Here is a 16,253-nt window from a genome sequence, read left to right as displayed (position 1 = left end):
TGTTTATGGTGGAAATGTGAAGGCTATCAAATGAAAAGAATGAATTGAGTTCAGCTTCTGAACCCTTCCCAGTTAGCTGGTGAAGATGGGGGCAGCCCTGGGTAGTGGCTAGGAAGGCCACTTCCTCTAGAAGCTAAATGCACTAGCTTTATGAAAGTTAAAAATGAGGACAAAAGCCTGTTTGCCAGCATTACCACTGGCTGCTCCATGGTACTGTCAGAGGCATTCTTTGTTTTTTAACTGTGCTAAGAATCTTCCCAAATTGCACTCATGTGCTTTGAAATAATAGTGAGATAAGGGTCCTGCTAATGTTAGATGAAGTTGAAAACATTACCATGCCATGACATCATGGGTCAGATTGGGATTTGCAGACTTCTTGATGATCATACAAGTTGCTACAAGAAGGTTTTTCTCCCATGCTGTAGATTTAGTCCTCCATATGCCACCCAAGCTCAGTTGAGAACACCAGTGCTATCCCCACTTCTCAGATGAATGAGTAAGGACTCTTTGCACTCACTGTCACTCAATGTCCATTATGTAGTCTTCTGCCATGGGAGTTTTCTTCATTCTTAGGATCACCATTCCTCTAAAAAAGTCCATCATGATGTACAAGGAACACGAGAAAGAGCTGTTTCATGTTGCTCTTGGTGTAAGAATTTCTTCTTAAGAACACTTCTGATAACACTTTGCTTGGTAATTATTTTTTCTCACATGTGCATTATTAGCAATTCTGATGATTTTTGTGGAATGTGACCTTCCTACGTTTAAAGAATAGTTATTGTTTGGAAAACAGAAAAATATAGCTCTGAATTCTCTCTTATAAACAAAAAGATTATAGTTCTTTACACATAAGCATATGTGTAAGTAGGTAAGCAATATAGGTAAGTTCACGTGAAACCCTCTATTTTATGTATCCATTATGTAAAAAAGAATCTGAACACTGAGATCAAAGCACATTGCACAGAAATGTGACTTTGGCGAGATGTGAGCAGTTGCACAGGGTACTAGTGACTTAGTGGGATGCTTCCCACCACCCAGACCCTGTTTATGCTGGATATGGAGCCCAGGAGTTCAGACAAATTCATTACCTGTCTCCTTGAACTTTTGGATTTGACGATCATGTGAGCCTGCTCCCTCATGTGCTGCAGCCACTGGCAGCTCTCTAACTGTGGCCCCGCCTCCTCCTGTGCTGCAGCCACTGGCAGCTCTCTAACTGTGGCCCCGCCTCCTCCTGTGCTGCAGCCACTGGCAGCTCTCTAACAGTGGTCCCGCCTCCTTCTGTGCTGCAGCCACTGGCTGCTCTCTGTGGTCCCGCCTCCTCATGTGCTGCAGCCACTGGCTGCTCTCTGTGGTCCCGCCTCCTCATGTGCTGCAGCCACTGGCTGCTCCCTAACAGGGATTCTCTTTTACCTCTGTATAGCACAGCACATTGATTGGGTTGGAATGCTCTGGAAATAATGCAAGTAAGCAGATCTTCGGTTTCTTTGTTTTTTATGGGGTTGGGGATGAACCCAGGGTGATAGCCACAGCAGACCAGTAATCTACTGTCGAACCGCTTTCTCAATTTTTGCTTTTCTTTTTTGAGACAGGTTCTCACTAACTTTACCACCCAAGCTGTCTTGAGCTCAGAATCCTCCAGCATCAGCTTTATTTATACTGAGTTCTAGCATGGCCATTAAGCCTCGACTAGGTTTTAATGCTTGCTTTAATTCCCCGAGCACCAGTTTCTCTGTCAACAAAACACGGCACTCCTGTGCCTATCTTTGAGAGATGCTGTGTAGACTAAATACCATAATGTTGCCATAGAGATCCCAGCACGAGCCTGAGTTGCAGTTCACAACTTCAGTGTATAAATTATTTCACAAAGGATTTGAAGAATATCCAGGAAGTCTGAGTTGGACACTTTGTTCACTCTGATTTTCCCCAGCCCTCATGTTAATAAGATGCTAGTGTCCACAAAGCTCAAGAGTCTCTGCATTTTATTTTCCCTCCATTTGGCTTTGTCAGAACCTTGAGTAGACACTTTCTGCTGTGATCCTGGCTGTGGCATGGGGGTTTGAGCAAGGACCTCTGGCTACATTAGGACGGACGTTGATAACACATAAACAGGGGGGAACCACCTTCAACTGCTGCTGTGATTCATATAATAGGTCATAGGAGAAACATTTCTGAACTGACCTTTAGAATTCCATATTACTTCAATTACGTTTTCAATTCGTATTTACCCATGAGAGGAGATGCCCTTGCAGTACTCCCTCTGTCCCACGTATTGCCTTAGCACAGCTGTTGAGAGTGGATCAGGTGATAGTCTGAACATAACAGGCAAGGCAATCAGAGCTATCACTCACTTGCATCATACACAAAGACATGCTGAGACTCTTTCTAGCACATGGTCCCGAATCACGGGGGAGGCATATGCATTCTGTCTCAAGAGGCACAAAGGCATGTGAGGCAGCTTCATTTTTGTTGTTGTTGTTTGTTTTTTGTCTGTTTTGTATTCTGGTTTGGTTTTTGTTTGTTTGTTGCTTGCTTTGGTCAGAGTTCATTTCTTTTCCTAGACCACAGCTCTGAACTCTCAGAATATTACCTCTGGATGTAATAAAAATATATTTCTAATAATTGCATCCACCTTCTAATATCACCACTGACAGTGTGAAAAATCAGGTCAATTAAACCTTGGATTACATAATGACTTCTTAGAGATAGAATAGTCTAGAGTCAAGTTCACCTATATGAAATCATATTTTTTTCCTAAGTTATGACTACCATTTTCACTAATTATCACTTATTTCTTACCTTATACACATTTATTTTATTTTCAATTAATATTCAATTTGTTTTTATTACCCCATTTCTGTCTACATGGCAGCATTCTAGAATTCAGATGCTGAACTCCTGGATACTATAGAATACATTAACATGTCAAGAAAACAATACTCTGTACAGCACGTTCTGGAGGGCACAAGCCGTATATCACAAGAGCATGGCAACCACAGAGGTGACATGAGCCCATCATATGGAGAAATGCATCACTCAAAATCAAACTGCAACACCACGGAAAACTCAGTAATGTTCTCTGCTTCTTTTTGACCTTCTGTTGTTGCTTATTTGAAAATCCTGGCAACTGTCAGTGATGGAATATTCATGAGGCTATAGTCATTCCAAGACTAAAATGTTAGATTCTGCCACTTTTTCATAGATGGCTGCAGAAGTGGAATTTCATTTAAATAGAAGTCTTTAAAAAAACACATCCTACACACATGAGTCAGTAAGAACTGTGGATGAACCATGGATGTGATTTCCATGAATGATAAATCCTGCTAGCTTGCCTACCTAGGACATATCTACCTCTGCTTTTAATGGAGGTTTGACAACCTATCAAAAGACTAGCAAGTTCATGATTTTCCTTAGGGAAAAATTAATTAAATATTTCATATTAAATTGAAAATAATTTGCCACAATCGCATGTGATCTAATAATGGGACCCTAAACTCTAACAATCGTAAAACATTTGAGAATAAATAAGAGCATAAACATATTTTCAGGAGCCTTTCTTCATTGAAAACCCTTCTGCTTTTAAGCCCATGGTAAACACATGAAGGCAGCGTCTCATAATTCTATGCAAATATCAGAATGAGTTTTCAATTTGGTTTTTTCAATAGCTACACAGGATTATTAGGAGTAATAGTTTTATGTTCAAGAGGGATTCTACTTTATTAAACACATTGTTAATCAAATCAGTCAAGTTCCCTCTGGAATTTTAATTTACACCTTTGCAAAATATTAGTAATGATTAATGTGTGATTTATTCACGTGTTTGATTATTCATATATGGCTTGAAAATATAGCTTTCATTTCTCCAAGCTGTCTTCATTTATCTTTAGTTATACTGGAAAAGGTAGCCCTCACAGGTTACAATTAATTTTAGTAACATGTCTTCTCATACATTCATGATGAAAACAAAATATGCTTAAATATTGGTTTGGGGGAAGGGACTTCCATTGCTTCTGAATTTCAAATGATTGTGATATTATGGCAAAGCAACACATAGGAAGTTTCAGTTGGTGAAGCAGGGAACCCATGAGAATAGTTTCTAAGACTAAGGAAGCAGAGGGTATTGGGGCACACGAGTAGGTGGCACACTCATCTGTGTTCACATTTTGCATGAGTTCAAGTTGCTCTCCATCCAGACCAGTTCTTGCTCAGAAAGAGTCCTGTGATTCCCTTGCAACGCCAACCACAGGAATGGAAAATCTATTGCCACTCAGAATAGCTTTTAAAGGTCTTCCTCCTCATGTGTGACTTCAGAGTTGCTTTTCCACAGGAATCTCCCTGTCTACTCTGAGGCTCAAGGCTGCAAATCAACTCCAATTCAGGTTCTATCTGTGTTTATTGAGCATCTATTACATGCATGATTACACACCTGATCTTGGGGTTAACACACGAAGGGGGACAGTATCATTTCCTTTAGAGGCTATAGAGGTCCCTGAAGGTTCCAATAGTTTGGCTGCATATACACATTTCAATGCAGCCCCGATCTTGTTCTGTCACTCCAAACCCAGTGTGTTTTGCAAGGACCCCTGCATTTTTAGTGGTATCTCTTGAACCCCTTCTAATACAGGCTGGGTGTAAACATTGAATGCAATCATGTATATGGACTCCTTGGTAAGCTTTGATGAGCTGCAAGGCTGAGGCTAACCTGCTCTGTTCTCAACTATACGTCTTTGTTTTGCACTATCTGGTTAATGAGAGTTACTCCAAGCTTATGCCTCACCAGAGAAAGTCAGCCCTAGCAAAGCATCATTTTAAGAGGAGTCTTAGTCATCGATACAGGCTAGCAGCCTCATTTTCAATTTCTACCAAAATCTAGGTAGTAGAAACCAGAACATTTTTGTTGTTGTTGTTAAAGATGATAATTCTGACTGGTTTTGATAAGCGTTTTTAGTCCCGTTAAGAAGAGAATGATGTCTGAATCTCACCCACAACAGCCTTGGCAGAGTTCTCAAATGAGAATTTCACCTTAAAGAGAAAACTGGGTCAGCTGCTTAATCCTGAAGCGGGGAATCTTACTATCTCATTTTAGTTAAGGTAAGAATAGCTGATCACCCTTCACCAAGTGGAGCCAGGGAGCTGTAGTGGGGAAGTTTGTGCTCTCTGGTCATATTATACTTGGATATGTTTCAATGGATATAGGTTAAAACCCAGTTGAACTCTAAAGTTGACTCCAAAACTGTCATTTCAGAAGATGGTCCTTTCATTATTAATCTATATGAGGAATTACTATGTAAAAATTCTTTCCATTTACAGTGATCAATATTATTCCCATTTATCCCTTTCACTTGTCAGAGTTCACTTGCTCTAGACATGGTTTGAAAAATTCATTTCCTTATGGACAAAGAAGCATCAGGGGCATAAACACTGAAATAATGCAACCCCCCTTTCCAACCAGAGGTTAGGTCATCATAAAATGAATCATGTACTCAACATTCATAAGCAAGATGTTACATAAAACAGCCACTGGACATGTAATGGTTGTCATTTAAGAAATACAATTTCCAGGCCCATGGAAGTAGATGAATAAATGTGCTATGTTTGGCTGAGGCAGATAAAAATACGTTATGAACTATCCTAGGTGTATATATGAAGAGTATACTGAAGTGGATGAAATGAGGAGCCAAAAGAAAATTGGAAATGAGTCTGCATATTAGCTTTTTTTCTGGCTGTTTCTGCTTTAAGCTATTTTTAAACTGCTTTGGCAGCTTTAAGATGTTTGCAGCTTCTACTGACCACTTTAAATTATAGAAACAGTGGTACCGTATGTTTTGGATGTATACTGATACCATCTAATCCTGTTCCCTGGGAGCATTTTATTTTGTGGGGGGACAAGAGATTTGCAGGGCAATAATACATGAGGCATAATCTAATCACTGCAACAAAAGGGCTTAAGAATGACATTGAGATAATATTCCAGCATACCAGATGCCTACAACTATAAGTAAATCAAGAATAAACCCAAATAAGGTAAAATGAGATAAAATGTGACTAGTAAAGTTTCTGATAAATATTTAGATTTTTGTTGAAATGAATTTTTACACATACCAAAGGGAAAGATTTAAAATCTATTCTTCCTGTGTGTTTTCATAGACTACAGAATGTTTCTGTAGTTCAAATAACTAAGAATCTGTTATTTCAACCTTATACCTTGGAAAGCATGTGCAGGATTATGAATCCTACCAGAGACTGTTCTTAATTAGAAACCAATGTAGAATAGCTTATCAAATATTTTATTTCTTCTTCAAAAATCCACACAGGATTGTTTGGTGACTTTGCTTTGAAGAAAGTGTCTTTTATTACTTATTTTAGTACAACACATTAAAATCAAATATCTCCTGTAGCAAGACGATTCAAGTCCCCGGAACTCAAATAATTTTCTAATAAAAAATGCATGAGACAAATAAATGCACTTTATGTTCCACAAGAAAAGGCAGTTTCAACAGGCTAATGCTCAGAGAAAATTCATTTTATCAACCAGCCATTTCATTCTTTGGTGCTGTTACAAGCTCCTTCCAGTTGCTAGGCAACCATAATTCATAGTACCTTTTAATGGATACTCTGCTACTGCTGAGAACATTAAGGTGAAGAGAATAAATGCCTTGGGTGAATCTTGAAATCTTTCATTATGCATGTCATTCTATTCCTGTAATGCTATAATGCTGAAATGTTCCTGTGGCAGGAAGCGCAGTTGTAGTAATTGCATATTCCACTCATATGTGTTTTGTAAGCAGAGCGGCACGTACTTGTCTGAAATGAGTTATTTCAAACATGATTGAAATTGGACTTTTCTACTTCTAAAGGTAGTAAATAAATCTAAAGAAAGAAAGAATGGGTTTAGAGTAAAATGTCTGGATATTTCCAGGAAGAATAAAGAAATCTTACAGCACAAATCAAAAGTAATCAAGCTGGTTCAGGCTTGATCAGGGTGGTTTATAAATATGTGGTACATACAAGTTGAAATGCAAAAATATAACAATAGGCAGGGAATAGCCTGAGAGCTAAGAATACACAGGCTGGTTTCACAAACAGGTGTATGGATGCAAGAGACATTCTGGGTCTAAATTTTATAGACTATAGGGCTAGCATGTACCTGGCGTGTTTCCTACAAGTGATGACTATAACACATTGGGAAATGTATTATATGTTAATGTAATATTTCATAGATGTAAATTATGATATTTTGGTTTAAATCATTTCCTTATATTGATCCCTTATCTGTATGTTTTTATTCATAGGTGCATCTCATTCTATCAAAAGTAAACCTGGGTTTATAACCTACATCAATCTTCCTTAGAATGCATTTCACCTCTCACTCCATGACTTTACCCCATAATTGCTGCATGTATGCCTTATAATATAAAATACCAGCCTTTGTCCAAAAGGCTCTACATTGAATTTTTTCTTCATTTGCTTACTGGCCACCATCAAGCTCTAGACCGAAAAATGATAATTGTCCCTCTGTCTTTATGCATGAGTGGCAAATGAATACTTCAGTCACTATCTACATGTTGATTTGGATCTTCAATGGTGCAGCTGGAGGAGGGCTATGGGGCAGTGTTTTTTGTTTGTTTGTTTGCTTTCTTGCTTTGTTTTCTCCTCTTGCAGACCCGTGGAATCAGAATCTTTGGGAATGAATATCGGCAAGGGAGACATCTACTTAGAAACTGAAATGCAAGCTCAGAAAACAGTTTCAAATCTGGTGGCTTCTCCCAACCAGAATGCAGGCACTGCTTCTGCTTCCCCCATCCGGGAACTGCTCATGCTCCCATCTCTGCTGCAGAGAACTTCCTTGTAAAGATGCACTTATGCATATTCTGGAGAGATGAGTTCAGTGACTATGTCATTTGTTAAAAGAAGAGAGGTTAAGATAGATATACTCCTGTCCTGGACACTGGAATTGTTGAAATTAATTTTTCTTCAACAGCTGATTTATCATAGCCAGAACTTCATAGGAAAACGTGATCCCTTGTTTCTTATGCATGCTGCTGCACTTAAGGCCAGAGACTTTTTTTTTTACATGAAATTCATTTGTACTTGAAAATTCAGAGGAACTTCATGCACATCTACTTGCTTAGAATAATGCCAGCAATACTAGTTCTGGATAAGTTTCATCGCTGTCACGGGGCCTTAAAATGACTTTAAGCTGTCTTTTGCTGTCTTCCTAAATGCTGGCTGGTAGCCCAGACTGAATTCTGAAAAGGAAAGTAGCTGTCTAAATAAAAATAATAACTGTTTACCACCGAAAGTATCTTTGGATGAAATTTAACCTTTTGTGAAAAAAAACAACACCACTAACTTTGTGAGCAGGATTCATATAGTCCACTTTAAGCAGTGATCATAGAAATAAGACACGGCAGAATAAAGTCAGAGCAAGACTACAGGAGTTATTGTATAAGAATAGGAACTATGGGAATACAGCATTAAAAAACTGTTCTAGGGTCTGGAGAGATGGCTCAGAAGTTAAGAGCACTGACTGCTCTTCCAGGGGTCCTGAGTTCATTTCCCAGCAACCACATGGTGGCTCACAACCATCTACAATTCAATCTGGTGCCCTCTTCTGGCATGTAGGCAGAACACTGTATATGTAATAAATAAATGAATCTTTAAAAAAAATGTTCCAAAATGGGTGCTGAAGGAGTTGTCCATGTTATACATGTCTGGTAGACTTGCTGGCTTTGCATTTGGTGTTAAAATTGCAGGTCTCACATGCCATCAGCATCCCAAGGCAAGTGTACTTTTTGTAGGAGGAGTGGTTACTCAAAAGCCTTTGGACAAATTCCAATGATGTAATTACATCCCATCTAAATTCCCCTTGTAGCTTCACCTGGATAAGATAGTTTTCACTTTTAATCCAAGATTCACATGCAGCTTTTCTCTGCCCTGCTAACCAGGCGGTATTGGAAGTGGAATCAGATGGCTTTTCCACTGACTCTAGGAATATTCATCTTGGCTTCCCAGTCTTAATAAGGCATCTTTTGAATGCTGACTAGTATTTGCATTACTGAAAGCCCCATTGGAGCAGGGGTACAAGTTAAACTGAGAAATTTCAAGCAAGGACAGCCATGGGTACTATCCACTCTTCTGTCCTTCCTGTGAAAGAGAAAACCAAATTGCAGTTGAACTAACACAGACCCAGGGGCCCATTATGTGAACTTCACGTATGTCATTAATGAGTTGCACAAAGTTCTAGAAATGAGTACTCTCAGATGCAGAACTCTTAACCTGGATTCCAGTCTGCTAACCCAACACTGTCATCACAGTGTTGTTACTGTCTCTGCATATTTCTAATAAAATGGACTGGTTTATACTTGGCTCTAATGCCTAGGTGACCAAGCGATATAAAAATAGTCACATAGTAGTTGCTAACAATGGTATCAGGACCTGTCCCTGGCACTTGAGCTGGATTTTCGTAACCCAATCCCCAAAGCCTTGCCCCACCTTGATGCAGGGGAGGAGCTTGGTCCTGCCTCAACTTGATGTGTCATGCTTTGTTGACTCCCATGAGAGGCCTGCCCCTTAATGAATGGAGACACAGGAGGAGTAGATGGGGCCTGAGAAGTAGGGGGGAAGGGATGGGAAGAGAGGAGGGAGGGGAAACTGTGGTTGGTATGTAAAATAAATGAAAAAAATAATTTAAAAAGTATTGTTAAAAATAGACATACAGATAATTCAAAATTCTTACTCAAGCATAAGAAAGATTATAGGGGGAATTATAGGGGGACCTAGAAAGATGATTCAGTAATTAACAGAACTGGCCTCCTTCAGAGGACTCAGATTTGATTCCCAACACCCAGATTATGGCTCATAACTGTCTGTTACTCCCATTACAAGGGATCCAACTCCCTCTTCTAGCTTCCACCAGCACTATATGCAAGTGTGGCCAAGACAAACATGTAAGCAAAACACCCATACACATAGGAGCAACACCCATACACATATGATGATGATGATGATGATGATGATTCTATGTTTAGCAAACTGGGTAAATCACATTCTAGAAAAAGATGCCTGGTGTGTTCCTGTGAGAAAAGCATTAAAGCAAACTGACTTGAGTGGCTTTACTAAAATGCTGGACCAGTAGATGGACAATTTAATGAAATGTAGAAAATGCTTTCATTCTATTAAATATGTGGGGATTTTTTGTAATAGGTAAACATCTGCCCTTCATGCCCAGTTATGCATTATACATGTCATGATTTGTGGGGTACTACAAATACACACACACACACACACACACACACACACACACACACTTATTTTGTTTGCTGCTCTGCATGCTGCTGAAATGCAAACCAGAGTTCTCAGCAGGAGGCACAACACAGCCTTCAGCTAGATCACTTGAAGATTTTCCAGATTACAAAGGAAACACTTCATTTCCCAGTACTCCCCTCTACTTCCAGTACTTCCTTCTACTTCCAGTACTCCCCTCTACTTCTCTACTTCCTAGGCCTGCTGAGGCCTGTAATACTGCTTCCACCCCTGGCCGTCTCTGAAATGCAACAGTTACCTGTGTTTTGTTGCTGCAAAATAACAAGCCCCGCTAGATGATTCCAGACTGGCTTAGAAACACTAGCTACCTGCCAACAGCCACTTTGACTTTTCACTCTCAGGCAGCAGCAGCAGGAGCCTAGCTGAGTTAATGATCCTATTGTCCATGCTTCCTGTTCCCACAAGGCATGGGCTAAGAATGAATTCTAGCCAATGTTACTGCAAGCTCACCATGCCTATCCTAGGAGGGAGGCCCTTGAGCATTTACTGAATGAATAACTGGAAGTATCCAGTGCTGGGTGGATGGGATGAGCATTTTGTGGACCAGGCAGAACAGGGGCAGAGTCAGCACCTGTCCTCCTTGTTGTTCATCAGAAACTCAGGTTATGTGGTGGTTTGACTGAGACACGGGCTCATACATTTGAATGTGTGGTCCTCAATTGGTGAAACTATTTGGGAAGGAATAGGAGGTGTGGCCTTGCTCATGATGTCTTTGAAGAAATGGGAAAGTAGCAATGACAGTGACTAAGCATGTCATGCACCAGTATCAGAATTTGTAAGCAAAGGAAGGGGTTGATGAAATGGTCAACAAGGCATTTCTAAGAGCTCCAACACATAAAGGGTTCACCATTCAAATCCTGTTCATATTCCACAGACAGGCCCAGTGAGAAGGGATGAGAAAGATGGTAGGGCAGTAACAATGCAAGCAGTGAGACAATAGAGTGGCAGCCTTGCTGAGTGGAGTGAACAGGAGAACCTCCGTGTCCTATTAGTACAGAGTCCCCTCAGGGACAATCAAATCACTACTTATCTAAGCAGCATTCTCATTGAAGTCTCACTGTCAGATAATGTTTATTGGCTGCACATTTTCTGATTTGTAGGGTCTTTGTTGGAAAATTAATAACAGTCTACTTAAACTAGTCTTGCTCTGCTTTGAAAATGGAAAGTCCTTCAGTACTCATGCTATGCAAGGGTGACGATAGTCATTTCCAGTGGAGTGTATCCTTGTGAGAAGAGCATGCATGGTACAGGGGAGGCTTTTGTCTACTCTTGGTTGAGATGTCTGCTATTGGCTCTGCTGAACTTTCTTCTGGCTGTAGAAATTGCTCCCACATTCTCTTTGCTGCATAACGTGGTGGATCTCCAGGGGATGAGAGTACACCCTGAGAGCCGTGCTCACACTGCTCCTTTGTTTTGTCAGAAGTATACGGGTAATAATTTGGAGTCTCTCTTCCATTAGCCAATCATCAGTGCTGGCATTGTGGCAGCTTAGTCACATGTTCCTGAGGTAGATCAGGTGGCGGTGCTACAGCCATAATGGAGACTTAAAGCCGTAACCCAGAAACAGTAAGTATGTTTGTCCAGCATTTTTAGACCATTCCTCTCCTTTTAATTACTGTCAAATTCAATTTCACACCTTTTCATTCCTTGTTTAAGGATGCAGTTTCCTACGAATGTAAAATATTAACTGATATTTATAGTCTTCAAAAGCTTCCTATTAATCCTTCCCTGAAACAAATTTAATTGTAATCTCAATATTAATTTGAACTTGATGGAGATGACCATTATCTAAACAGAGAAAATGAATTTCCTGTCAAGTAAAAATGCTTTCTTTAGCCTTCTGTCTGCTTCAGTGTGTCCACCAAGAGGATCATAATAACCCAAGAAGAAACATGCAAAAGTCGTATTTAAGTTGTGCAATGAAAAGAAATAGTGGCTGTCCAATATCATTTGTCAAAATAAGAAGAAAAAATGGAAAAACAAATGCAGAGACCCATCCAGTGAAGGTCATAGCCAATAACATTTCAGAAAACAGAGAAGGAAGCTGGGCATCGGATGTAAATTGTCTGCCGTCTGCTGGAGAATTTTAATGGAGTGCTACGTCACATTATAAAATGTTTAATTGTAACCCCATTTTAATAACAACATCTGATTAAATGAAAAGACGCCTTGCTGATCGCAATTACAATCTGTCAAACTGCATATTTATTTACAGTTTGGTTTTCTAAAACCACAAGATAAAAAAAGAAAACTCTATTCAGCTTGTCAGGAAACTATAATTATTGTGTACCCTTCTGTCAGTTTCTGCATAAAACTTTTGGTCCTAAAATGGATCTAATTATATCTACATCAACATTTTTATAAATGCAACATTTTTTCTGAAATCTTTGTCATTAACTAAGAAAAGCATATTCTCTCTTTTAAAAAGGCATTAACTAGGCTTGTTTGCTTTCTTGCCTTCAAGATGTTATGAAATAAAACATCCTTTTCAAAATACAAAAATATTTGCTTATGTCCCCTTTCTTCTGGCATGAGATTTTGAATAAATCCAACAGTTTGGGATTTCCTGACAACATGGGTTTTTATTGTGTAGGATACCATGGAATTTCTTCAATCTGTAGCAATGAAAATGTAAGTCTTTTCATAAACATAACTGAGATGCAATGCTTAGAAATCTACAGACACCAGCAGAATGGAGACGCTGGAAGACTGGAGGGAAAGGACTGTTCAAATGAGACATGTGAAGTCTTTTCACCACTTGTTTCTGTCTTTCACTGTCCATTGATTCCGGAAGTGCCTAGTGGATGCATTCTTCTAGGCTACCCATCTTGCCACAGAGCTAATGCGAATGGTGGGTATAGTGATGTATGCTTATAAACCCAGCATTTGGGGAGAGAGGCAGAAGTTCTCCTCACAAGTTCAAGGTTCAAGCTGGGTGACAAAATAATTCCCTGTCTTAAACAAATAAGCAACAAAGAAGCCACAGATATGTTCCAAACACTGAACATATCAAATCAGACACACCTGCATTCTGTCTTTTAAAGGTCCACTTAGGTATTAGACAAGCTAATCTAGTCCTAGGAATTTGTACCCAGATGTACATGAGTGATGATGGTAAGTATGCAGCTAACTCTGGGAATTGCAGACATGGGTTTCTAGTTTTTGTTTGTTTTGTGTTTTGAGTAAATTTTTAAAAAGAAACCCCAGCAATACTGTTTCTGGTAATGAAGGTGTTGCATATTCTCGGGGCCTAGAAAAATGGCTCCTCTTCCTCTTTACATGAGGTTAGAGAGTTCAAGCTTGTTTTCACTGCTTCCAGGTCAAACAACAGAAGTAACTAATGAATGCCTTACTTTAACAACAGGATATTTAGCCTAAGGGTGTGAGTGCTGAATGTTTTGCTCCTTAAGAGATGTTTTGAGTGTTCTTTGTATCATGGGTAAAAAACAAGGTTTTTGCCCTCTCCTTTGGCCTGGGGTATAAAAAGGCTTGGAAAAATAAACTTGAGTCAGATTCAGTAGTAACTGAAATGCCCTCCTGAATCTATCCTGTGTCTCTGTCTGTTCTTTAGCATCTCCAATTTTCTACCTGCCACTTCTCAATCCACAGGCTTCCCTCCAACAAAGGACCAGACATATAAGCTGGGCAGGACCCAGCTATTGCGGTCTCCTGGATGCAGGCTACTACAGCACACGTTGTTTTAGAAGAAGACTGAGCTCTTCTCCTGTCTAACCATTTAATGCAGCATCTCTGATGTCCTCTAAAGGATCATTTTATTACTCACAGCCAGTGAAGTAAATAAGTGAAAATGGATATGTTAGTTACTTTTCTGTTGCCGTGATGAAACACCATGACCAAGGCCACTTAAAAAAAGGAACAGTTGATTTGGGCTTACAGTTCAGAAGATTAGCATTCATAATGGCAGGTAAGCATGGTGGAAAGAATCAGGCACGGCACAAGAGCAGGAAGCTGAGAGCTCACATCTTGAACCACAAGCATGAAGCAGAGAGAGCCTCTGAAGCCGTGAGTTAAAAAGACAAAACAAAAACACAAAAACATTCCTTCTTTACTTGGTAGAAGTAATGAGAAAAGTAAGTAGCCTGTTCTGCTTTGAATTGGGAGTCTTAATGGTTACCCCAAGGGTCTAAAATTCCACATACACACCATATAAATGTAAGAAGTTGCTGAGAGATGCTTTTAAAATCTACGCAAATATTACAGAGACTCACAAAAATACAAAAGCATTTGGTAGGAGCGTTACCAAATCCTTTGGAAATGAGGCTTTAAACTTGATAAATCTTGAAGTTTCAACAACTATTAAGTTAGAGAAACTAGAAGCTTTAGAAATTAGAAGGTAGGTAGTTTGGAAACTACCACAGTGGACAGGTTCAAGAACAACATGACAAAAAATTCACAGACGTTTATTGTGACCTGTGTAAAGATATATGTCCAGCTGGCATGTTGTGTCACTCTGGTATTCTCAATCTAGAAGGTGGCTCAACTTGCTGAAACACCCTGTGACAAAATAAATTTCCCAGGAACTGACTTTCTTTTTTCCTGAAATACAGTTCTGTAAGTTTCAAGTAAGTTTAAGAGTATGGTTTGATTTTCCAAGATGTATGTTACAGTCACCATTATATACACCTCAATGACAATACATGAAGTAGAAGAATGGGGATCTAAATAACATCACAACAGCTGGTTCTATCTTAAACATTGTTTCAATGCTGCACTGCCTCACTTGCCATAAATAGGTGTATGTGCACATACACATATATAATGTATGTATATTATCTGTATTTTCTGACTACATTTACTATATTTTAATAATGGCTTAAGTTAAGGAAATGAATAATTTAATTACAGGTGAACCTCCTAGGAGAATTCTGCTGGTCAATGTTGATTAGATGATACACGGAAGCTGAAACTGATCATTTTGTACTACAGTATAGGATGACAGAATATGGAAAGTACACATAATTACTCTTCAGTGCAACATCCTCTGCTGCCTTGACTCCAGGCTTCTGTGGAAATAAAAATGGAGTATTCATGTTCTAGAAAGTAACATTGAAATGGAGTTAAAAGTTTTTCTTCATTTTTTTCTGGCTATAGAATTTTATGGTATTTGTTTCCTGTATACTATAGTCTATTTTGTTAATGAATTTATATATTGAGCAACGCACATTTTTATTTCTGAAATGGATTTAAATTAGGTTTTTGCACAGTCTGATTACTCTTATAGGCATATGGAAATATGCTTAGGTAACAGAACAGGATTTAATTCTTTGCATCTGTCACAATTGGGTTATATCTTTAAAAAAAGACTAGATCAAACTCTGCCTACAATTCTTTACTTTATAGAGAAGAATGGTAGTAAATTTTCTTTTCTTTCTCTTTTAAAGGACAGTTTGATTATATGTGAGTTGAGTTCTATTCTTTCTGGGACTAAAGTATAAATAGCTTTTATTTCACCTTAACTCATTCTGGAACAATGATCCTCTTATAAGGGTGTGTAGCCAAGCACCTGGATGACCCAACTCCCACAGTTTCTGACTCAGAAATCTGGGTAGGGCTCACAAGTGTACATGTAATAGGGTCCACGATGTTGCTTATGCTGAAATTACCACAGCTCTTGGGAAAACAATACTCCTGGACCCAGTAAGGCAAATTGCCAGGGATTCCTGACTTCCTTTCCCTGTACTACCATCATTTTATACCAAGTGAACACACCTTCTTTTTTTCACTCCAGTGTGGTGGCCATGATAACTTTTGTCCTCAAGGTTGTGACTTAAAGTATGGCTTCTTCCTCTAATGACACTTTGGTCTTATGTCAGAGCTAATATTCACATGGGAATGCACAGGAAGACAATGGCCAATTGTACAACTCTAATCACATCTCTCTTATCACAGACTGCCCATGGCCCCCACTG

The 16,253-nt window shown here is 39.1% G+C and overlaps 1 protein-coding gene and 1 long non-coding RNA gene across 3 annotated transcripts in view; one reads left to right on the top strand and one right to left on the bottom strand.

Annotated features, from left to right (window-relative positions):
• The window catches only part of Tox (thymocyte selection associated high mobility group box), a 297,989-nt gene that overhangs the window by 97,319 nt on the left and 184,417 nt on the right, over positions 1–16,253 (bottom strand). The window lies entirely within an intron of this gene.
• Positions 2,884–8,494, top strand: LOC121138783. The gene is made up of 3 exons (XR_005875649.1): positions 2,884–3,066; positions 4,989–5,088; positions 7,290–8,494. It is a non-coding gene; the product is annotated as an uncharacterized LOC121138783 (long non-coding RNA).

The sequence above is a fragment of the Mesocricetus auratus genome, unplaced genomic scaffold (genome assembly GCF_017639785.1).
Source record: "Mesocricetus auratus isolate SY011 unplaced genomic scaffold, BCM_Maur_2.0 Super-Scaffold_6730, whole genome shotgun sequence".
NCBI lineage: Eukaryota > Metazoa > Chordata > Mammalia > Rodentia > Cricetidae > Mesocricetus > Mesocricetus auratus.
This window is presented reverse-complemented; position numbering and strand designations above follow the sequence as displayed.